Source organism: Odocoileus virginianus, chromosome 13, assembly GCF_023699985.2.
Source record: "Odocoileus virginianus isolate 20LAN1187 ecotype Illinois chromosome 13, Ovbor_1.2, whole genome shotgun sequence".
Taxonomy (NCBI): Eukaryota; Metazoa; Chordata; class Mammalia; order Artiodactyla; family Cervidae; genus Odocoileus; species Odocoileus virginianus.
The window spans coordinates 63,028,461-63,053,323 of NC_069686.1; the positions used below are offsets into that span (position 1 = coordinate 63,028,461).

At 46.6% G+C, this 24,863-nt stretch overlaps 1 long non-coding RNA gene across 5 annotated transcripts in view; it reads left to right on the forward strand.

The window, feature by feature from the left end:
• Window positions 1-2,487: 2,487 nt before the first annotated feature.
• The window catches only part of LOC110141334 (uncharacterized), a 58,221-nt gene continuing 35,845 nt past the window's right edge, over window positions 2,488-24,863 (forward strand). The window contains exons 1-3 of one of the 5 annotated variants that reach the window (XR_011491034.1): window positions 2,488-2,682; window positions 11,721-11,781; window positions 16,090-16,378. This is a non-coding gene — a long non-coding RNA (uncharacterized lncRNA). Of the gene's footprint in view, window positions 2,683-4,102; window positions 4,304-8,332; window positions 9,570-11,720; window positions 11,782-16,089; window positions 16,379-24,863 lie in introns of those variants that run through there. The other 4 variants (XR_011491033.1, XR_011491036.1, XR_011491035.1 and 1 more) reach the window with 4 other exon arrangements.

Here is a 24,863-nt window from a genome sequence, read left to right on the forward strand (position 1 = left end):
GGCAGGAGGAAGATTCCAGGGAGCTGAGAGATGAGACGGGGAGAAACCTGGACGTGGATCAGCAGAGTCCTTTCCATAAAATACAGGGCTCCCAGCCCCGCCGGCCTGAAATAGAGTGAGAATAGGGCTTGAACACAGTTGCTTGAACAATCATTTGGGGCCTCAGTTTCCCTCCTCCTAAAGTTTAGGTTGAAATAGCTGCTCCTAACCTTAATATGAAATTTACAAGTGGCTTTGGTCTCAGAGCAAAGGGTAGGAAAATAAGATTTTTTTCCCCTGACATACGTCTCCTTTTGAAGGTGATGGGTGAGGATGGAAATTCGCATTTGAAATCAATATTTTAGACGACTTAATGGCAGCATGACAATTGCACATTTGTGGCTCTCAAAAGGGCAGATCTGTTCAAATCAGAGAAGATCGAGCAAAATCGGTAATTTCACGTCTTGCTTGAGAAGGAGGATTCATAGAGAATTTTAAAAAGGAATAAGGTTACTGCAAGGGACTCCCTTTCATGTTAGTCTTTTTTTAAAAAAAAAGACTCTTGGTAACAGATTCATGGCACAGCTGTTGAAAAGAAGGCTCATTAATTAAAAAGCTGCAGTGGCTTTCCTTGGTATATAGAAACGAGTTCTCATTTCTCACGGAGACATTCAAAGTCCGTACAGTCTGAGCCCAACTTCATTTCATGTTTTCTTAGGTATAAAAATCCATTGCCCTTTGGACATTACTGGCCCTCATTGCTGGTCCTTTACAACACTTATTCATCCCGCGAGTGTTAACGTGCCAGGCCCTGTTTTAGGTGCAGAGGTTATGATGGTGAATAAACACACTCGGGGCTCTGTTGAGGCCATGCCATTGGGCTCAGACAGCAGGATTAGAATTTAGAGTCAGGCTGTGAAATTTGGGGGAAATCTTTTCTCTTCTCCAAGCCTCCATTTTCTCTTGTTTAAAGTGAGGTAAGAACACTGATTTTTAGGTTTTATGTAGATGAATGAGAAAATAAATGCAATGAACTTGACAACAGAGCTGGTTCCAGTTACCTTTAGCTTCCTCACTGCTGCTAAAATCCTCTCTGCCCAGGTTGTCTGTCTTCATCAGACTTGTTGGTTGGCCTGGACACAGAACCACTGAACTAAACATTGTCCCTGTGAGGATGCATTTTTTCCCGTTGGCTCCTGTGACCACTGGGGAGCTCCGGCTTTATTAGGCAGGGGAAGCATAAGACTTTGGAACAAGTCAGAGAGATAATGTGATTGGAGCTGGGGTTCCAGCCACTGTAATAACCACACAAGAAGTGGCCAGGAAGGATGAAGTGATGTAGATGTGAAAATCTAGAAGTGACCTTTGGTATGGACAGGGAGGAAGAGATGTTAAATTTAGAAGAGAAACAACACTGGTGATTGGAAATGAGGCCTTTCAGAGAGGGGAGTTGGTTTTAGGGGGACCTGCACACGTGCTTAATCAGCAAGTCGTGTCTGACTCTTTGTGACCCCGTGGACTGTAGCCCTCCAGGCTCTTGTGTCCATCGGATTTCCCAGGCAAGAGTACTGGAGTGGGTTGCCATTTCCTCCTCTAGGAACTCTTCCTGACTCAGAGATGGAACCTCAGTCTCCTTCGTCTTCTGCATTGGCAGGCGGATTCTTTACCACTGAGCCATCTGGGAAGCCCTGTAGGAGTAAGAGGTGGAGTTTAACTTAATCCGAGAATCCTAGAGTGTTCTCTTGGTAATCTGGGACCATCAAGATATGGGGTATTTCAATCGAGGTAGTGTTACTCACTCAGTCATCTTCGGCTGTTTGCGACCCCAGGGACTGTAGTCCACCAGGTTCCTCTGTTCATGGGCTTCTCCAGGTGAGAATACTGGAGTGGGTTGCCATTTCCTTCTCCAGGGGATCTTCCTGACCCAGGGATCAAACCCAGGTCTCCTGCAATGCAGTCAGATTCTTTACTGTCTGAGCTGCAGGGAAGCCCTTTTCAGTCAAGTTAGGAAGATATTTCAATCCTTCTTAGCTCGTGACCCAGTAAAGTGAACCCTGAGCACCAGACAGGATTCAGAGGCCTGCTGACTTGGGGAAGTGGCGGACGAAGGTAAGGCTTGAATTTCTTGGTGTCCTGATCGTGCCTCCTGGGCACAAGCTGGAGTGTTCTCATGGCCTGAAATCTCCCTCGGGATGGGTGTCCCTGCACAGTGAGATGGCTATGTTGCAGGCTGCCTGCCTGTCTGCCTGCTATCTGGGTCCTAGCTTTGCTTAACAATGAGAAAAGGGACACTTGGGTGTTGAGATTTTGAATAAGTACTAAATGGCCTCTATCTTCTCAAGTCTTCACCTTGCTGCTTTCACTGGGAGCTGGCTTGCTTCATGTCTCTTGATTGTCACACTGGGACAGGGAATTGTTTCTCAATGACTTATTGACTCAAAGTCTGTGATCTCACAAGCAGGGACTGGGCCCTTATTGGTTCATCTACTTGATCTTGCTTTGTGAGGCACATGTAATAACACCTGGAACCACAACACCAGTGAGGCTGACCACTGCTGAGCCGTGTGTGATGGAATTTTCACTCTCTTGTCAACATTTCTGCTGCCCCAAGATACACAGGCAACATCTTCTCTCGGCTTCGTTTCAGAAAGCATGGTGATCACAAAAGGACGCTGAGGTCTCTGAACAGCAAGATGGATACAGGTGATGGTGCTGGAATAAGGAGATGCCCAGCAGGTGGCTGAGAAGGGGACCCGCAGCGTAGGGTCGAGGCTGTGGCCCGTGGTCCAGCTGTGGGGAGTGTCATCCCCGTTGACGCTGGGGGAGGAAATGAGTTGTTCAGAGGGAGCATGTGAAGGGCGGAGGAGCAAGGGAAAGAGCAGAGCTGAGAAGGAAGGGAAGAAGAGCAGGGCATGAGGAACCTTCACCTTCACCCTAACACTGTTCTCAACTGCTGTGGAGCAAGGGGTATGAGGGCCCAGGATGAGAGAAGCTTTCAGAGCTGGGGACTGAAGAGCTGTGACCCCCGAGGGCTCAGAGAAGGTCACAGGGGCTCAGTGAGAGCTGCTGGTGAGGAGGTGGGATGACGTCGTGGCGGGCAGCCTCAGAATGAGAGCTGCTCGTGAGGAGGTGGGATGACGCCGTGGCGGGCAGCCTCAGAATGAGAGCTGCCGGCGAGGAGGTGGGATGACGTCGTGGCGGGCAGCCTCAGAATGAGAGCTGCTCGTGAGGAGGTGGGATGACGTCGTGGTAGGCAGCCTCAGAATGAGAGCTGCCGGCGAGGAGGTGGGATGACGTCGTGGTAGGCAGCCTCAGAATGAGAGCTGCCGGCGAGGAGGTGGGATGACATCGTGGTAGGCAGCCTCAGAATGAGAGCTGCCGGCGAGGAGGTGGGATGACGCCGTGGCGGGCAGCCTCAGAATGAGAGCCGCCGGCGAGGGGGTGGGATGATGCCATGGTAGGCAGCCTCAGAATGAGAGCTGCTCGTGAGGGGGTGGGATGACGTCGTGGCGGGCAGCCTCAGAATGAGAGCCGCCGGCGAGGAGGTGGGATGACGCCGTGGCGGGCAGCCTCAGAATGAGAGCTGCCGGCGAGGAGGTGGGATGACGTCGTGGCGGGCAGCCTCAGAATGAGAGCTGCCGGCGAGGAGGTGGGATGACGTCATGGTAGGCAGCCTCAGAATGAGAGCCGCCGGCGAGGGGGTGGGATGACGTCGTGGCGAGCAGCCTCAGAATGAGAGCTGCTCGTGAGGGGGTGGGATGACGTCGTGGCGGGCAGCCTCAGAATGAGAGCTGCTGGCGAGGAGGTGGGATGACGCCGTGGCGGGCAGCCTCAGAATGAGAGCCGCCGGCGAGGAGGTGGGATGACGCCGTGGCGGGCAGCCTCAGAATGAGAGCTGCTCGTGAGGGGGTGGGATGACGTCGTGGTAGGCAGCCTCAGAATGAGAGCTGCTCGTGAGGAGGTGGGATGACGCCGTGGCGGGCAGCCTCAGAATGAGAGCCGCCGGGAGGAGGTGGGATGACGCCGTGTTGGGCAGCCTCAGAATGAGAGCCGCCCGTGAGGGGGTGGGATGACGCCGTGGCGGGCAGCCTCAGAATGAGAGCTGCTCGTGAGGGGGTGGGATGACGTCGTGGCGGGCAGCCTCAGAATGAGAGCCGCCGGCGAGGAGGTGGGATGACGCCGTGGCGGGCAGCCTCAGAATGAGAGCTGCCGGCGAGGAGGTGGGATGACATCGTGGCGGGCAGCCTCAGAATGAGAGCCGCCGGCGAGGAGGTGGGATGACGCCGTGGTAGGCAGCCACAGAATGAGAGCTGCCGGCGAGGAGGTGGGATGACGCCGTGTTAGGCAGCCTCAGAATGAGAGCTGCTGGCGAGGGGGTGGGATGACGTCGTGGCGAGCAGCCTCAGAATGAGAGCCGCCGGCGAGGAGGTGGGATGACGCCGTGGCGGGCAGCCTCAGAATGAGAGCTGCTCGTGAGGGGGTGGGATGACATCGTGGCGGGCAGCCTCAGAATGAGAGCTGCTCGTGAGGGGGTGGGATGACGTCGTGGCGAGCAGCCTCAGAATGAGGCTTTTGTCAAAGAGATAGTTGATGAGAACCTAGCGTATAGCACAGGAACCCCGCTCGGTGCTCTGTGGTGGCCTGAATGGGAAGGAAGTGGAGAAGGACGGGGTAAACACATACGGATGGCCGGCTCTCTTTTGGTACGGCAGGAACTGACCCGGCACTGCACAGTAACTACATTTCAATTAAAATTAATTAATGGAAGAGAATTAGGTTTTCAATTGGAGTGGGGCAGGATCACGGGACCCTCAGACTAGCAGACTGGACCCCTGGTAACCGCAGTGGGAGCCCAGCGACCTCTGAACTTCGCGGTCTGGGGAGAAGCACTTGGTGACTGTCTAAGCCCATGTGAATAAGGGGTTTTTTGTTTCCAGCAGCCAAACACATCTCAGTGGTTTCCATCTACTAGAATGCAAACGCCAGGAAGGCAGGGATCTCACTAGCTTGTTCATTCTTGAATACCCAGGGCCTAGAATAGTGGCGAGTGTATGTGGATAAATATTTGTTGAATAGAATATCTTTAAGAAAGTGCTTCTAATAATGTTACTAGTAAAGACTGTTGGGAGTTTTTAGGTAAGAGAACAGGTACACGTCTCTAGGGGCTTCTCCAACATCACAGTTTTTCTGTAAGGGACCCAGGATAAGTGGGCAGAAGGCTTGGTGCCAGCTGGTTGCAAAACAGCATCATCTACAAATACCATCTAGTGTTATCTTTCTTGAATCAAAAGCTCAGAACAATAGTTCTTAACCAAAGGTGTACATGAAAATCTCTTGGGAGTTTTCCTAAACTATACAAGTCTTCTTAAACTGCTTAACTGTAAATAAGGCATTTTTTAGACAACCAAGGATATTTAATTACAGGTTAGGTCTACAGCATCCAAGAGAAATATAATTCAAACCATGTAAGTAATTTAAAATTTTCTAGAAGTCACATTAAAACAAAAAAAGGAAAAACAAACAGGTGAAATGAAATTTATTCATATTGTTTTACTTAAACAAATACATCCAAATGTTATCATTTCCATGTGTAATTCATGTAAGAAGCTATTAATGAAGTAATTCACATCCTTTCTATGGGTGAATGTGGCTGAACCGTGAAATTTGACTTGCCCAGGAAGCAGGTGTAATGGAGGGCAGCCTCTGACCCCGTGCTGACTATTGTGCTGTGTGTGAACTGGACTTTTGTTGCTTCATCTACAAAAAGGCTCTATGCTTAGAGTAACCTGAAAACAGGTATGTGAAGTAGGTATTATTCACCCATTTTACCTGTGAGGTTGCTGAGGCCCAAAGAACTTGAGTACCTTGCTCTGGTCTCTTAGCTATGAACATGGGATCAATCTTGAACCCAGGTTTCCCAGACCCTGTAGAAACCTCTTTCCGTTTTGTTGCCCTTTCAGACCCTCTGTGTTTTCAACCAGAAACCTCCCAGGAAGTAACAGCATCTTTCCTCGTCACTCTAGGGTTCTGGTCAGGGTTGCAAGGCTGTCCTTCCCAGCCTTATAGGCAGAAGCCAGTAGAGATCTGGGAAAAGATACTTGAGGGGGTATAGAAAAGGCCATTTGTTTTCTTCTAAACATACTCGGAATAATGCAGTGTCTAAACAGCCCTGCCTTAGAATGTAAAGGCATGATTTACTTTTGAAAACGAAGGGGGTCAGGTCTCTGCTTGATATTCACAGTGAAGACTCTCTTCGCCATCAGCTACTGTCCTCACCAGCATGCCCTCAACTTCTGGGCACGGGGCATCCGTCTGGGCGTAGACCTTCCTGCTACACTTAACAGCAGCACCAAAGGAAATTCAAAGGCAAAATTAGCTTGAGGGTTGCTGGTGCAAATAAATTCTCAGCGGAGGGACTGAAGCATGGTAATTTAGCAGTTTTCGGCCGTTTCTCAATAATAACTGAGATAATTATTTATAATTAGATGAGATCTAATAAAGGATTACATTTAAACCAGATGAAAAACATGGACCCCCTACCTCCACCACTTATGCATTCTCACTGACTAATTCAAATATTTCTCATTTCTTTTTCTCCCACAAAAGGATGAAAAGAGCTGTTTTGCCTTTGAGTAAAAATAAGTATAATTTTCTTCTAGCGGGCTCACCAACAGTTCATGTTGACTTGCCACAAAGGCCAATTAAGAGACAATCATCATCATTGGCTAATCTTGCAGGCCTTTTGAGTGACTGTGAGTTGAAATGGAGTTGATCTGTGAGGGCCCGGCTTCCCGCAAGCAGCACGGGGCCCGCCTGCGGTGTTCTGGAGACCTGGGGCTCGCCTCTCATCAGCCCGTTGTGTCCCTGCTCTGCCCTCATTGCCCTGATGGAGACTTAAGAGGTGTGGCCGCGCAGGCTTTGAGGGTGACTGATTAAGCTCCTGCTGCCTGCGCCCCCAGCCTCCTGGAGCGAGCCTCCGGATGAAGGGCATTCTGGTGGGTGGCAGGCTCTGGAGCAGCAGGAGAGTGTGCACAAGCACTTAATGCTGCTTCTAATTTCTCAACAATTGGAGGCACCGAAGGCAGAGCGTCTTGGGAATTTATTCTCCACGTTAATCGGGATAATTTGAGAAAACCACTTTCAGCTGTCCATGCTCACGGTCCCTTATGCTTCGCACTGCCTACACCCAATTAACTAATCATTTTTATTGCGTAGCAACTTAGCTTTAGAACAGAACAAGCTGTGTGCTGAAATATAGGTGGAAGCAAGGACTCTGGGTTTCTCTGCTGTTCTAGTGAGAGGGAGAGGGAACAGTCCTGAGGTGTCACCTGGCTGACCCACACAGACCCACCATCTTCAGGGGAGAAACCGGGGGCTGGGGTGGGTCTGAGAGGAGCGGTGCGTGCTGCATCATCCAGGGCAGAACCGATCGAACGTGGGGATGGAGAGGAGGGGACAGAGGTGAGACCATCCCACCCCAGCCTGTCTCCCCAGGACACCTGAATCAGTGTCCATCCGTGGGCACCACGGAAGGGTGGGCAGGGGAGAAGGATGGTCATTTCTGGTAACCAAGCTAAGAGATCACAGATCCAGGAGAGGACTTAAGTGCAACCTCTTTAAGTCTCTGTGGTTGAAATCATCAGTGAGTTCAAAAGTAGATGGTTTTTTAATGAATCCTTTTTGGAGTATAGTTGCTTCACATGTTGTGTTAGTTTCTGCCTTGTGGCAAAGTGAATCACTTATATGTTTATATAATCCTCTCTTTTGGATTTCCTTCCCATTTGGGAAGAGCACTGACCAGGACTCTGAACTATACAGTAGGTTCTCACCAGTTATCTAGTGAGCAGAGAAGGAGGGGCTGCAAGCTGGAGCTGAGAGCTGGGTGTTCAGTGGTCCCCTAAATTGTGGAGGGAAAATGGACCAGGGGTGGGGCAGGGCAGCAGCCATCATGAACTTGAAATGAGACCAGTGGGTGTGTTTTTGTCCAGCCATATTCAGCCAGCTGCTGGGGTATGGGGACAAACATGTCAATGGAGGATTTACTGAGGGTCAAGTTTTGCTGGGCAAGAAGCAAGGAGGGGAGAACATGGATGAGGAGTTTGAGGATGTGGCATGAGAGGGATTATAAAAAGGCACAAGGTGGTCCAGGGACAGTGAGTGGATGCATCGAGTCAATGCATTCAAAGTCCTACTGGTGCTGAAGCATTGTGGAATAGAAAGGACACATTCAGAAAGTTTGAGAATATAGGGGATTTGGCTGAAAACTGGCCGCAGATATGATATAAGGGAATAGTCGAGAGTTGGTGGGGGGTGGTAGAGAGTAGGGGGTGGGTTCTGCTGAGAGCAGAAAGAACTGGATGGGCTTAGAGCCTGGGAACTAGCCTGGAATTATAAGGTTGTCAGGAGACTTAGGCTACCCAAGGAGGTGATGGGTAGCCATTTCCTTCTTCAGGGGATCTTCCCGACTCAGGGATTGAACCCAGGTCTCCTGCATTGCATGCAGATTCTTTACCATCTGAGCCACCAGGAATGCCCAGTTGCATAGTGGGCATTTTTCTTGGCACATTCCATTAAATTGACTATTTTTGATTCAAATCTATGTTTTCCCCATAGACCTTTTTCCCTTCCTTCTTTTCTTCCTGTCTTTCCGTATAGTTGATTTCAGGTGTATAGCACAGTGATTCAGATATTTATTTATGTGTCTACTCTTTTCCTGATTCCTTTGCATTATAGCAGAGGTCCCCAACAAGTTCATGGTCTGTTAGGAACCAGGCTGCACAGTAGGAGGTGACCATTGAGTAAGCAAGAGAAGCTCCATCTCGGTTTGCATCTGCTCCCCCATTGCTCACATTACTGCCTGAGCTCTCCTTCCTGTCAGATCAGTGGTGGCATCAGATTTTCATAGGAGCATGAGCTCTGCTGTGAAGTGTGCATGCAAGGGATCTAGGTTGCATGATTGTTATGAGAATCTAATGCCTGATGATCTGATTTTGCATTATGGTGAGTTGTATAATTATTTCGTTATATATCACAATGTAATAATAATAGATATAAACTGTATAATAAATGTAATGTGCTTGAATTGTCCTGAAATTATCTGCCCCCTACCCTGGTCCTTGGTGCCCAAAGGTTGGGGACCATTGCATTATAGTTTATTGTAAAATATTGAGTATAGTTTCTTGTGCTAAATAGTCAATCCTTGTTGTTTCTCTGTTTCATATATAGTAGTCTGTATATGGTAATCCCAACCTCCTAACTTTTCCCTCCCTTTTCCCTTCTTTCCTCTTTGGTAACCGTAAGTTTGTTTTCTATGTATAGACCTTTTTTCATACCATGATTTTTCATGGAAAATCTCCCACCATCAACCTACTCCCAATAGGAAACCTAAATCCCCTCCTTGCCTGCTCTCTTTCCCCACGCCACATTAAAGCCCAGCAAGCCATTTTGGTGGGACTTCACCCAGGATCTGAATCTGCCAGCTTGTGCCTCTAGCTCTACATGGCTGTGTTCCAGACGACTGTGTCTCTGACCTGGTGTCTGCACACCGCTTTCCTCCATCCTCATTCTGCTGTGAATGCTTCTTCATCTAGGTGAGCATCTGAGAAGCAGCTTGGTTAGACTCCAGCACATCTGCTTGGTCCCTTGCTGGGTTCCCAGAGCTGAGCACAGTGCTTGACCCCTGGAAAGAAATCCATCAATATTTAACCACTGGATTGATTCCCACTGCAGATACTATGGGCTCCTTCACTGCATGTGACAAGCCCAAATCATGCTGATGAGAAAATCATATAATTCATTGGCTCCTAGGCCTGAGTGGCCTAGAAATGAAATTTGACTATCTCTAGAGATACAGTTGGAGAAGGCAATGGCACCCTACTCCAGCACTCTTGCCTGGAAAATCTCATGGACAGAGGAGACTGGTGGGCTGCAGCCCATGTGGTCGATAAGAGTCGGACACAACTGAGCGACTTCACTTTCACTTTTCACTTTCATGCATTGGAGAAGGAAATGGCAACCCACCCCAGTGTTCTTGCCTGGAGAATCCCAGGGATGGGGTCGCACAGAGTCGAACACGACTGAAGCGACTTAGCAGCAGCAGCAGCAGAGATACAATAACCTCCTTTCCTGAGTACGCAGGCTGGCTTCTTTCAGGCGTGTCTTATCAGCTTGCTGATCCCTGCAGAAAAGCAAAGACTTTTCTGGAAGCTCTAGGGGAAGGTACCAGGGCCAGGCTTGTCCACCTCTGGAGGGTGCGCACTAGCCCTCCCCGGCAGGGAGGGGGGGTTCTGAAGCTAATGACCTGTTCCTCCCTGCCTGTCCCCTCCCCATGCCCACCTCGTTTGGCAGTGTTAAAGAGAGGAGACAGGAAATCTGGAGACAGGAGTTAATGCCTAACAGTGGTTCAGTCTGGAAGTTCTGTTTGCTTTGGATTGTTGAGTCCATGAAAGCAGATCTGTGTCTTTACAGAGGAAGTGAGGGAACATTTGTCAGAGCATATTTGATAAATGTGAAAAGACAAGTGTAGGAGGGTGTGTTATTTTGATTGATGACAGCATACTCATATCAGTGTCAAAAACATATTAGGAAGATGCAAAACTCCATCATCTCTTAATAATAGAAATAAAATAGGTTCAATTAAAATGCTTGCTGCTCTTTTTCAAGTGCAGGACCAAATGGCATAAACCAAAGGTTCTTATGATCCTCAGAAAAGAAGAACAACAAATCTGTTAGAAAAACAATTTGCAAAATACTCATTAGTCCAAAAGCATCCCTGAGAATTCTGCCTCCAGGCCTCTAATGGGCCATGAAACTTGAATTCAATAAAAAATGATTTAACCGTCAAGCGGGTGAACTGGGTAGATGTCGGCTTCCTTGCTCTCTCATTATGGAGTTTATTTTTTGGAGGCTGTTTGTGTAAATGCTATTTGTTTTACTGAAGTTCAAAGAAGCTCTTTGTGAAAATGGTATTTTGTTTCATGGAAGGTGCTGGTACCGGCTGACCTCCTATCCATCTTCCCACTGTTCTCTGCCACCCTCCCTCCCCCAGGGGGTCCCGGAAACCTCAGCCCCCAGTGCTGAGACTGCCGGGTGTGAGCAGTGAGTCAGCCAGTCTGGGGAATTCTGAGAGCGCGTGCATTAGATTCTTGCTTTCCAATCCATTAATTTTGTTGTTTCTGGGCCTGTTGGGAGCCCTGTTGCCGCTTGTAAGAATAACCTCTCTGCTGATGCTTTGGGCATCTGTTAGCCAAGCAGCTGTTTCCCAGACATTCTGTCTCCACAGCATCCGCTGGCCTCTGCGTGTCTTTGTGTGGTGGACCCAGTTTTATACTGCCTCCATGGGAGGGTGTGAGCGTCTTCCTCAAGGGTGGGGCACCACTCACGTCTCTTCTGGGAACACTGAGCCCATCCTCTGATATGGGAGGACGTGGACAATCCTGCCCAAGCACTTTACAGAGAATCAGAGGAATCTTCTCAGGACACCGTGGTCTGGGATTTTCTTCTGATGAGTTGTCATCTCGTGCCTCCGATGAGAAGCCATCAGGGACCAGGGCCTGGGCGGCAGCTTTCTGACGCACTGACGAGACTTGGAGTCTTGTGCCTGGTGGAGGCCAGGAGGGGGGGGTGGACAGGTGGTCAGCCTGTACCGGCTCACCCTTGGTCCCAGGGGATCCAGGCGCTTGATTAGCATGTAGAGGCCCAACTGCCATTTAATTGGCTAATGGTTGCTTCTCTCCTTCTAGGTCTGATGGGTCTTCCTGCGGGGTGATCAGACAGTTTGGGGCAAGTGGAGGTCCAGAGAGGGTAAGAACTCTACCCTTAGAGAGATAAGAGCTTTGGAATTCAGTCCTGCTTCTTATCAGCTGGGTAATGTTTGAAAATTTACTTAACTTCTTTGACCCTCCATTTTATAATTAAAAAATGCAAATAAGAAGACCTACCCCTTTACCCTGTATTCATAGTGGCAGTAATCACAATAGCCAAAACATAGAAGCAACCTTGATGTCCATTGACAGATGAATGGGAAAAGAAGTACATATTCCCAGGTGGCGCTAGTAATGAAGAAGCCACCTACCATTGCGGGAGATGCAGAGGTGTGGGACCCATCCCTGGGTCAGGAAGATCCCCTGGAGGAGGAAATGGCAGCCTGCTCCAGTAGTCTTGCCTGGAAAATCTCATGAGGAACCCGGTGGGCTACAGTCTATAGGGCTGCAAAGAGTCGGCCATGACTGAGCGCACACGTACACACACCATGGAATAGTACTCTACCATGAAAAAGAGTGAAATAATACTGTTTGGAGTACCATGGATGTACCTGGAGATTATCATACTAAGTGAAGTAAATCAGATGGAGAAAGACAGATGCCATATGTGAAATCTAAAATATGACACAAATGAACTTATCTGTGGAACAGACTCACAGACAGAGATCAGGCTTGTGGTCACCTAGCAGGAGGGGATTGGGGAAAGATGGATTAGGCGTTTGGGACTAGCAAATGCAAACTAAAGTATAGAGACTATATACATGGCAAGATAATATTGTATAGTTCAGGGAACTATATTCAATATCCTGTGACAATCCACAATGGGGAAGAATATGAAAAAAAAGGCCCACCTGTTAATTTCAGGTATACAACAAAGTGATTCAGTTATGCATATATATGCATATATGCATATATATATATATATATATATATATATATATATCACACACGTATATATATATATCTGCCTATCTATATCTATACAAATCTATTCTTTTTCAGATTCTGTTCCCTTATAGGTTATTACAAAATATTGAATATAGTTCCTTGTGCTATTCAGCAGGCCCTTGTTGTTTATCAATTTATATATGGTTGTGTGTATACATTAATCCCAACCTTCTATTTTTTCTCTTCCCCCTCTGCCCTTTGGTAACCATGGCTATGTCTGTGAGTCTATTTATGTTTTATAAATAAATTCATTTGTATTATTTTTTAAGACTCCACATATAAATCACATCATATGGTATTGGTCTTTGTCTGACTACTTCACTTAGTATGATGATCTCTATGTCCAGCCATGTCAAATGGCATTATGTCATTCTTTTTTATGGCTTAGTAATATTCCATTGTATACACGTGTCACATGTTTGGGCTTCCCTGGTAGCTCAGCTGGTAAAGAATTTGCCTGCAATGCCGGAGACCCTGGTTCAGTTTCTGGGTTGGGAAGATCCCCTGGAGAATGGAAAGGTTACCCACTCCAGTATTCTGGCCTAGAGGATTCCATGGACTGTATAGTCCATAGGGTCGCAAACAGTTGGACACAACTGAGTGACGTTCACTTTCACTTTTTTATCCATTCCTCTGTTGTAGGACACTTATGTTGCTTCAATGTCTTGGCTGTTAGTGGGAATGTAAACTGATGCAGCTAGTTCATATGGAGAACAGTTAAGGAAGTTCCTTTAAAAAACTAAAAATAGAGCTATTATATGATCCAACAATTCAACTCCTGGGTATATATCCAGATAAATGTTAATTCAAAAAGATATAAGCATACCTGTTCATAGCAGCACTATTTACGATAGCCAAGACAGGGAAGCGGTTATTTATATGAGCTCCCCTTTGTTGAATAGGTAGTGTGATTTCTGTTTTTCTGGCTAAACCTGGACTCATATAGGATGATGTAAGATGTCAAGGGTTCCTTATTTCAGGAAACAGATCCTCAGTGAGGAGACTTAGGAATTGGTTTGGTGGTATCCTTCAGCTTAAGTACAGTGCTGAGCTCCTAGCCACCAGCAACCGGATGCTGGAAAGACCTGAGGTGCAGTGGCAAGGAGAGTGTCTGAACCGCCAGGTGATTCTCGTGACGTTTCATAAACCGAGTGTCTGACTCACTTGTCTGCTGCAGGTGGCCACCTCGGTGGTGACAACCATCCCGAGCAACAATTGTGGGTGACGCAGCTGCTCCTGAGGGCGGTGAGAATGACAACTCAGGGCTCTGAACTCTGCTCCAGTCAGGATCAGAAAGCTGGAGAGCAACCACGACAGCCTTACAGTGGTCTCTTAGGAGGTGAAGTTACCACACTCAGAGATATCTGCTCCCCATATTTATTGCAGCGTTACTGACAGCAGCCCCGACATAGGAACAACTTAAGTGTCCACAGAAGGATGAGTGGGTGAAGAAGTTGTGAGTTACACATAAGCGCGTACATGCAGTCAAGTGTATGTATCTGTTGCTATCTAGCTGCTCGGTTGTGTCTGACTCTTGTAGCCCTGGGACCTGTGGCCTGCCATGCTCCTCTCTCTATGGGTTTTCCTACTAGAGTGGGTTTTCATTTCCTTCTCCAGGGTATCTTATGGATCTAGGGATCAGACTTGTGTCTCCTGCATTGCAGGCAGATTCTTTACCACTAAGCCCCCAGAGAAACCCAAATATATTTATACGCAGCCCTAAAAAAGAAGGAAATCCTGACATTTATGACAATGTGGATGGGCCTTGAGGGCATTATGTGAGGTGAAATAAGTCAGATAGAGAAAGACAAATATTGTGTGATCTCACTTCTATGTGCAATCTAAACAAAATAAAAAACCAAAACTGCCCCAAACCCTCCCAATTCATAAAAAAAAAAAAAAAAAAAGATTAGATTTGTGGTTACCAGAAATAGAGGATGGGGAGATGGGGGATTTGATGAAGATGGTCAAAAGGTAAACTGCTAGTTATAAGATAAATAAGTCCTGGCATAGAGAACCAACTTGTAATTGCCAAGCCAGGGTGGTTAGAGGAGGGATGGACCAGGAGCTTGGGGTTAGCAGGTGCAAACTATTACATTTAGAATATGGCAGAAACCAACACAATATTATAAAGCAATTATCCTCCAGTTAAAAACAAATTTAAATAATTTAAAAAATGAATAAACAACAAGGACCCTGTTGGGACTATAGGGAGCTATATTCAATATCCTATGATAAACAATAATGGAAAAGAATATGAAAAAGAATGTATGTACGTGTATAACTGAATCACTTTGTATACCTAAAACTAACCCAACACTGTAAATCAACTATATCCCAATAAAAAAATAAAAAAAGGTAAGTCCTGGGAATGTAACATACAGTTTGATAACTACAGTTAGCACAGCTATAAGGTATATTTGAAGGTTGCTAAGAGTAGATCCTTAACTCAGTTCAGTTCAGTTGCTCAGTCATGTCTGACTCTTCATGACCCCATGAACCGCAGCATGCCAGGGCTCCCTGTCCATCACCAAGTCCCAGAGTCCACCCAAACCCATGTGCATTGAGTCGGTGATGCCATCCAACCATCTCATCCTCTGTCATCCCCTTCTCCTCCTGCCCCAATCCCTCCCAGCATCAGGGTATTTTCCAATAAGTCAGCTCTTCTCATCAGGTGGCCAAAGTACTGGAGTTTCAGCTTCAGCATCAGTCCTTCCAATGAACACCCAGGACTGATCTCCTTTAGGATGGACTGGTTGGATCTCCTTGCAGTCCAAGGGACTCTCAAGAGTCTTCTCCAACACCACAGTTCAAAAGCATCAATTCTTGGTGCTCAGCTTTCTTCACAGTCCAACTCTCACATCCATACATGACCACTGGAAAAACCATAGTCTTGACTAGACAGACCTTTGTTGGCAAAGTAATGTCTCTGCTTTTTAATATGCTGTCTAGGTTGGTCATAACTTTCCTTCCAAGGAGTAAGCGTCTTTTAATTTCATGGCTGCAGTCACCATCTGCAGTGATTTTGGAGCCCAAAAAATAAAGTCAGCCACTGTTTCTGCTGTTTCCCCATCTATTTGCCATAAAGTGATGGGACCAGATGCCATGATCTTAGTTTTCTGAATGTTGAGCTTTAAGCCAACTTTTTCACTCTCCTCTTTCACTTTCATCAAGAGGCTCTTTAGTTCTTCTTCACTTTCTGCCATAAGGGTGGTGTCATCTGCATCTCCGTAGAGGTCTTGTCAAAAGAAAACAAATCTTGTTTTTGGTATCTTGTGGTCATCATTTCACAATATAGGTAAGTCAAATCATCATGCATAACACCTTAAACTCATAGTGCTGTATGTCAGCTATGTCTTAAAAAATGGAAAGAAAAAAATCTTATTTCTCGTATTTGCAGGTCAGTCTTGCTTGAGAGCCCAGACGAAGCTGAGAGTCTTGAACCTGCAGGTCCCTGAACTCCCCTTGCTGTCTTGACAGGACTAGCTTCCCTGTGTGTGAAGATTTGAAATGACCTCTCCTGGGTCAGTCACCATCTAAGGGGAACTCTGCTACCCTCACATCCCAAACCATGTCCACTGGCTGTGGCAGAAAGAACGGTGGTTCCCAAGGATGTCCACATCCTAATCTTCATGACTTTTGAATATATACCTTTACATGGCAAAAGAAAGTTTGCAAGTGTGATTCAGGTAAGGACTTTGAGATGGGGAGGTTATCCTAGATCTTCTGGGTGGGATTATCCTAATGTAAACATCAGTTCAGCTCAGTCGCTCCGTCGTGGCTGACTCTTTGCAACCCCATGAATTGCAGCACGCCAGGCCTCTCTGTCCAACACCAACCCTCGGAGTTTACTCAAACTCATGTCCATCGAGTCGGTGATGTCATCCAACCATCTCATCCTCTGTTGTCCCCTTCTCCTCCTGCCCTCAATCTCTCCCAGCATCAGGGTCTTTTCCAATGAGTCAGCCCTTCGCATGAGGTGGCCAAAGTATTGGAGTTTTAGCTTCAGCATCAGTCCTTCCAATGAACACCCAGGACTGATCTCCTTTAGGATGGACTGGTTGGATCTCCTTGCAGTTCAAGGAACTCTCAAGAGTCTTCTCCAACACCACAGTTCAAAAGCATCAATTTTTTGGCACTCAGCTTTCTTCACAGTCCAACTCTCACATCCACACATGACCACTGGAAAAACCATAGCCTTGACCAGACGGACCTTTGTTGGCAAAGTAATGTCTCTGCTTTTTAATATGCTGTCTAGGTTGGTCATAACTTTCCTTCCAAGGAGTAAGCATCTTTTAACTTAATTTAAATGTAAACTTAGGGGTCCTTAAGAAAGTCAGAGTGAGATATGATTATGAAGAGGGGTCAGAGGGATCCATGTTGCTGGCTGTGAGGAAGAAAGATGCTGCTGAGAGCTAAGGACTGTGAGCAGCCTCTAGAAGCTGGAATTGTAAGGAAGTGACTCTCCTTCTAGAGACTCCAGTAAGAAATGCAGCCACACAGACACCTTCATTTTAGGCCAGTGAGACCTATGTCAGGTTTCCGACCTACTGAACTGTAAGGTAATAGAGCTGTGCTGTTTTGAGACGCTGAGTGTGTGGTACTTGTTATGGCAGCTACGGAAAACTAACACAGACCTGCAACCATGGTCTGATCTCAGCGTGCTGCCTGGGACAGACAGAAAGGCTGTTCAAACCTAGGTTATCCTAGATTTTCTGTGTGGGGTTATCCTAATGTAAACACCAGTTCAGTTCAGTTCAGTTGCTCCGTCGTGTCTGACTCTTTGCAACCCCATGAACCGCAGCACGCCAGGCCTCCCTGTCCATCACCAACTCCCGGAGTTTACTCAAACTCATGTCCATCGAGTCAGTGGACATTCCACTGACTATTATTTCAAAGTCATTTATATTCCAAAGTCGTTGCAAAAGCTGGCTAATTTATCAGTAGAGACCTGCGTGTGTGCTAAGTCTTTTCAGTTGTGTCCTGCTCTTTGCAACCCTATGGGCTGTAGCTCACCAGGCTCAACTATCTCCAGGCAAGAATACTGGAGAGGGTTGCCATGCCCTCCTCCAGGGGATCTTCCTGATGCAGGGATTGAACCTGCATCTCCTGCGGCTCATGCATTGAGGGCAGATTCTTTACTGCTGAGCCAGCAGGGAAATATACACACACAGACACACACATGCACACACGCACGTTCTTTTAAAATATTCTTTTCCTTTATGTTTTATCACAGGGTATTGACTATAGTTCCCTGTGCTATACAGTAGAACCTTGTGTATCCATTCTATGTATAATAGTTTACACCTGCTAATCCCAAACTCCTACTCCATCCTTCCCCATACTCCTCTCCACTGACACCCATTAGTCTGTTCTCATGTCTATCAATCTGTTTCTGTTTCACACACAGGTTCATTTGTGTCATAGTTTAGATTCCACATATAAGTGATATCATATTTGTCTTTCTCTGACTTACTTCACCTAGTGTGGTGATCTCTAGTTGCATCCATGTTGCTGCAGGTGGCATTATTTCATTCTTTTTAATGGTTGAGTAATATTCCATTGTATATATGTACCATGTCTTCTTTTTCCATTCATTTGTCACTGGACATTTAGATTGCTTTCATGCCTTGACTATTGGGAATAATGCAGAGCCCTCAGTTTAAAGGTGGGGGGCACCGTTGAGGGACTTTGCTGCACTGCCGCAAGTTCATCCTGTAAATCTTCCTCTAAGCTGTCCCCACAGTGTCCTGGACCTGTTGATTAAGATGACTGTGCTCATGTCACTGGATGAGGGAAATGCCCAGGATGTCTGGTGCATTCCTCTGTGTTGGCTTTTTATGACTGTTGATTCCTGTGGAGCCCAAAAGGGTGTGGTCCTCAGATCAGGCTCATGGGCTCACCTTGTGATTATTTCCCACTTCTGAATGTGTGATCTGAATACACATCAAAAGCAATGACTAGAATCTCCTCATTGGCCTTAGGCCCATGGAGGGAGAGCTGTGACAGCAGACGGACAAACTCCCTTGGGACATCACTTCCTGACCTGGATAGAAACCCGAAGTAATACCCTAGACCAAGGACCAAGAGTTGAAGGGCCACATGTTCCTGTGTCCACATGAGCTTGTCCAGTGGATGCCTTTTCCCTGGACTGGACCGTTAGGCACAGAGTCTCAAGGACAAGTTAGAGCTGATGGTGAAGGTGTGGTGTTGGAGTGGGTAGCCCTGTGTGTACATCTCGGGACTACCACTGTCCAGGTGTGTGGTCTGGGACGTGGACCCGGGTAGAACAAAGCCCTAGTTTCTTCATGGAAAAGGCCAAGAGTGTGGAGGGTGAGAGGTTCCAACTTTCTGAACTCACTGTGGGTCTCCCACTCACTTGGGAGTTGCGTGAACTTTAAAGTTGCTTAAGTTCTCTGTGCTCTAGTCTTCATCTCTATAAGAAAATATTATAAAGTCTACTTATTAGCTTCTTGTGAGAATTTAGTAATATCATGGATACAGTATGTTGGAACAAAACAAGTGCTAGAAAATAAGTGATACTATCATTATGCTAATTATTCAGGAGAAGAAACTGTTTGGTACATGATGGCTGAGGCTGGTGTGAACAGAGGTGAGAAGTGATGCATTTTGTATCCAAGGCCTGACCAGTGATGGTTCATACCCCAAACCAACTAACCAACCAACTGACCAACCCACAAATGAACAACAAAAAATTCCATCCTATTTTTCAAATGATTATGCAGATTCAGTTCATTGCAGGGTGAGTGGATCAGAGGTGTAGGGAGTATCTGGGGACAGACGGTGGGTGATGAGAAGGGTCTTTATTGCCTGTAGGACCTGCAAAGGCAGAAAACCATGTGGCCACAGGTTCCTGGATGGATTAAATTACATTCCAAGCTTATTGCAATGTCTTTCCCTTAGACATGAACTGGTTCCTGGACTGACAGTCTTCTCTGGGCACCAATGATGGTCCTGACATTTTCTACCAAGTTCAAACAAAAATATGGGGCCTCTATAGTACCTGTATGAAGGAGGATATCTAGCATTTACTCAGCCCATCCTAGGTACCAGACACTATGTAAGCAACCTTATATACAGCTGGATTCTCACAACCAGAGTGGAAATATTCATTTCACCCCCAAAAGAGAATGCCAACAATAGCAGCAGTGGCAGCAATGGGCAGCCTTTGTTGAGGATCGCTGTGTGCTGACACTGTGCCAAGTATTTTACATGTATTATTACTTAATCCTGGCAGGGAGCCCTTGGGAGTGGCATTGTATTTATTTTCATTTTGTAAATGAGAAAACCCAGGTGCAGAGAAGTTATAGAGACAGCCCCAATAAGTGCTAAAACTGAGAGTTCACAATAGGATGATCTGATTCTGAAGGCTGTTCTTTCCTGTATTAATTTGATTTTACCCAACAGAGAAGAGTTCACATGGATCCCATTCATGCTGAGAAGTCGGCTGTGGTGGGGAGGTGATGGATTGTGGGCCTGTTATTTTTTAAAAGAGGGCAATGGAGAGAATTTATCTTCTCCCTAAAATTCAAGTTTGCTTTGGACAAACAAAAGAGGATAAGATCCCTCTGTGGGCCTGGCCCTTGCCAGGTGCTAATGTGTCAGGGATGACTGTGTCCTTATCCTCTTCCTCTGCATCCCGGTCCTCATCCTGACATCTCAAGGGACTGGATGTTTGAGCATCTTCTCTCCCACCACATCACCCTTCACATAACAACAGTGTGGCTATTTCCTGCTGGTTTGGCAGCTAGACTGGGCAGGCACTGTCGTCCACTACACGCCAGCTCCCTTCCTCCACTCCATCGACTCCAAAGTTGCTGTTATTCCCCCTGGTTAATCAATGAAGATATTGCAGCATATATATATTGCAGCATATATATTGCAGCAAGTGAATGGTCTGAGATCTCTGAACTGGAAAGCTGATGTTTACGTCCATGCCCTTGGGCTTTGAAGATAAGTTCTTTTTCTACACCCCGTAGCTTGTCCCTTTGGGGAATAGTTTGAAGGACTTTACCAAAATACCCTGCCTCCAATTGATCCTCAAGCTGTTCTGTTAGAACTGGCAGGATTGGGTTGAGGTGACATGTTTCAGAAAGGACAGAAATTGTCTTAGTCATCATTCAACTCCCAGGGGGGCGCTGAGCACAGAGAACACTCCAACAATGTTTAACCAGAGAGGACACATCACTCACACACTTCTACTCAGGAAGAGGCCAGGCATGTGCAACCTTCCTGTGGGTAGGTTATGAGGTCCGGCAGAGATGAGGGCCTGGCTTCTGGTGTGGAGAACAGGGGAGGAGGAAGACACAGAACACGAAGGAGCTAGGCTCGGTCATTAGATACGAAGTGATTTTGTCGTAGCCTAGTCTTCACGGTCAGCCAGGCCTGTGCCCCTGAGACCCCATAGCTGATCCAGCATGCTTTCTCTTATCCTCTCAGAGAAACGCTCTCATTGCACACCCACTGATGCCGATTGCATGTCACCTCTCATGACACCACCTTCTAGAACATTCTCCTGCTCTGCTTCCACCTCCAGGCGTGACTCACCCCCTGATGACTGTAATTCCCAAGCTCATTTTCTCTGTTGGCCTAAAAGAGTCAAATCAATTCTCTGTCTGGGTGCATTTTTTTTAAACTGGCCATGATGTTAGCTTATTTCTTCCCTTCCTTAACACAAATGGTTTCTAAAAAGAGGAGTTCAATTTTGCAACCCACTGGTCCATCGCGTGCATCATGGTGGCTGCATAATGCTGTCTCCTGGCAATGCTGTCAGGGGACTCGGACTGCCGTGTGGGATCTGGAATGGGGAGGGATGTGTCATGGAAGGAAAAGATTCCTACCATTGCTACCTTTAAAATAATGACGATCGGTCACACACAACTGCTGATTTACACGCGCATGACTTTCTGTGTTTCTCTGTGGCCTGCTGGGATGAGGTTGGACTTTGCAGAGGGAGACTTTCAAAGAGGATGGGTGGAGCCTTGCACCTGCTCTGCTGGTGGTCAGCCTTGTGACACAGGGCCTCAGTTTTTTCATGTGGAAAAGAGAGATTTTGATGAGATAATATCTAAGATTTCTTCCCTTTCCAGTTAGCTTTGGTATAATTTTCTACATGCCAGGAACTCTGCCAAAGGCATGAAGATGATAAATAAAACACAGTCCTATTTTCAAAGAAGATAGATTATATACACACATAAAAGTGTGATGGTGCCCCTATGTCAGGAAGCATTTAACAAGAGGCTTCCTGTGTGCTGTTTTGGATCTGTCAGGAACCCTCTGGCCCTTACTGATTCCTGAATATTCAGGAATTAAGAGGAGAGGCACGCCTTTCCAGGGCTGAGGAATCCAGGCATTTCTCATGACGGTGATGAGCGCCCTCTTCCTTTTTATGAGCCAAATGGTAAAAGGTGATTGTTTGCCACTCTCTCATTGATAGGGATCGTCTTATGTTTTGTAAGTCTGGAATTTTAATCTTTATCATTGCTGAGAATAACCACCTTGTAAAACGTACATGTGCCCACAGCCATGTCGATTAAAACACCTTTGCTCCATCAGAGCTTTGGTCCCGTGTCTTTCTTTCTTTCTTTCTTTCTTTCTTTCTTTCTTTCTTTCTTTCTTTCTTTCTTTTCTCTCTCTCTCTCTCTCTCTCTCTGGCTGATTCCCTGGAGCGCAGAAGCCGGCTGCATAACCCAGGGAATATTAGCCTCTTTCCTTCTTTCACTCTCTCATCGTCGACTCTGGACCACCAGGTTCTGGTCCATTAAAGGACCAACACCCCTAGAGTAATGTATGCTCTGAGAATGTATCTAAAGGAAGGATGCATCCGGCCTGGTAGGACAGTGTGTAGGATGGGGCAGAGGTAAGGGAGGGAAGATAGAGAGGCAGCAGGAAAGTGAGGGTGGTGAAGCTGGGCATGGATGTGCGGGGGGAACATTTCTCAGACTGGTGAGGCTGGGGAAGAGGCTTGAGAAGCACCATGAAAGGGAGGCAGGCCTGTGGCTCACAGCTAAATCCCTCCTGCCAAATGTCTAAGCACCTCTTCAAGCTGACAGCTTTGTGATTTGGGGCAACTTGAGGATCCCCCTGTAGACAACACCTAAGACCCTTTTCTTACTAGAAAGCCCACTGCTCTAGGGCCACACTGGGTGCTGTCCCAGGACTTTCCTAAAGAGCAGATAGTATAAATACAGGTTTTGTGGGCCCTATGGTCTCGGGTGAAACTACTCTGCTCTGCCATTACTGTGCTAAAGGAATCATGGACGGCACATCCACAACTGGATGTGGTTTCTTGTCAATAAAGCTTTATTTACAAAAACAGGTTATGGGCCATACTTGACCCATGAACTGAAGTTTGCTACCCTCTGGAGGACACTGACAGGTAGAACTGAGATATAACCTAAAAAATTCAACAATTCTATTGTTGGTGCTGTTTTATGACACCTTTCCTTTTAAAAAAAATTTATTTTATAGAAATATAGTTGATTTGCAAGATTGGGTTAGTTTCTGGTGTATAGCAAAGTGATTCAGTTACATATCTACATATTCTTTCTCGGATTCTTTCCTCTTATATGTCATTACAAGATATTGAGTGGACTTCCCTGTGCTATGCGCTAGCTTGCTGGTAGTTGGTTATCTGTTGGTCCTTGTTGGTTATCTATTTTAGATATAGTAGTGTGTATCTGTCAACCCCAATCTCCTAAATTAGCCCTTGCTCGCTGCTTCCTCTTTGGTAACCATGAATTTGTGTTCTGTGTCTGTGAGTCTATTTTTCTTTTCTAAATAAGTTCATTTATATCATTTATAACATTCCACATGTCAATTATATCATATGGTATTTTCCTTTGTTTAAGTGACTTACCTCACTCATTATGACATTAATAATCTCTAGGCCCATCCATGTTATGACAAATGGCATTATTTCATTCTTTTTTTTATGGCTGAATAATATCTCATTGTATAGATATACCACATATTCCTTACCTGTTATAACATCCTTTCTTAAAACTGCACACAGTGTGGATCTTTATGTGTGTGTCCAGCCTCCAGTGGGTGATTGGCGGTGCCTGGCTAGGACCCTGACACAGAAGAAACTGTCTCGGGGCAGTGAGGACACTGATCTCTGTATGTACAAGTGATTGGCCAGACTTGCTGGTTTTCTTTGGAAGCTCCTCCTGCACCCCTGCCTTCCCCTGCAGCCCAACTATGTATTCCACATCCATCTCTGCACATGGTGGCCTCTTGCCATCTCCCTGTGGGGGGGTTGTGTCTTCCAGATCCCCAAATACTCCTTTTAGGCCGAGTCCTGACATCACACCAAGCATGAAATAGGGCTGTTGTTGCTGTTTGGTCACCAAGTCGTGTCTGACTCATTGAGACCCCGTGGACTGTAGCCTGCCAGGTTCCTCTGTCTCTGGGATTTTTCAGTCAAGAATACTGGAGTGGGTTGCCATTTCCTTGTCTAGGGGATCTTCCCGACCCAGGGATCGAACCTGGATTGCTCGCTGCTTGGCAGGTGGGTTCTTTACCACTGAGCCTATAAGGCAAGGGCTGTGCAATAGGGATTGGGCTTGGGCTTGGCTGTCCCCCGCCCACACCCTTAGGTTTGGGCTCACCTTCCTAGGCTGTGGTACCAGAGCTGGAGGAGTCAGGAGACCTAAATTCAAATGCTGTCTCGCTCACCACATGACCATAGGACCTTCCACAAATCACTTCTCTTTCCCAGTCTCTCATCTGAAGAAGTTGATCTTAGGGATGTCCAAGTTCATGGCTGCTCTTGCATACTATGGATGCGATGCCTAGCTAGTTATGCAAATGGAAGCATCATAGATTATTACCAACTTTCCTACCAGGAAAAGATTACGGAAGAGTTAGAGGTTCAACCACAGCCAACCAGACCTATCCTCATCAGGTCCTCAGTTCATCTGGCTCAGGATGCTGTCTTGGGTGGTGGCTCTGAGCAGAGGTGGTGGGACGCTGTTCTGCTTGCTTGGACTGATGTGTCTGCCATGTCCATCTCTCCCTCTGGATCTGAGCTCCCGGAGCAGGGATGGATCTGTTTTTATCGTCATCTCCAGCAGTTTACACAGTCCTAGCACATAGTAGGTGATCAGCAAAGACTTGTTGGATTGAAAGTTTTATGGCAATATTTGATAT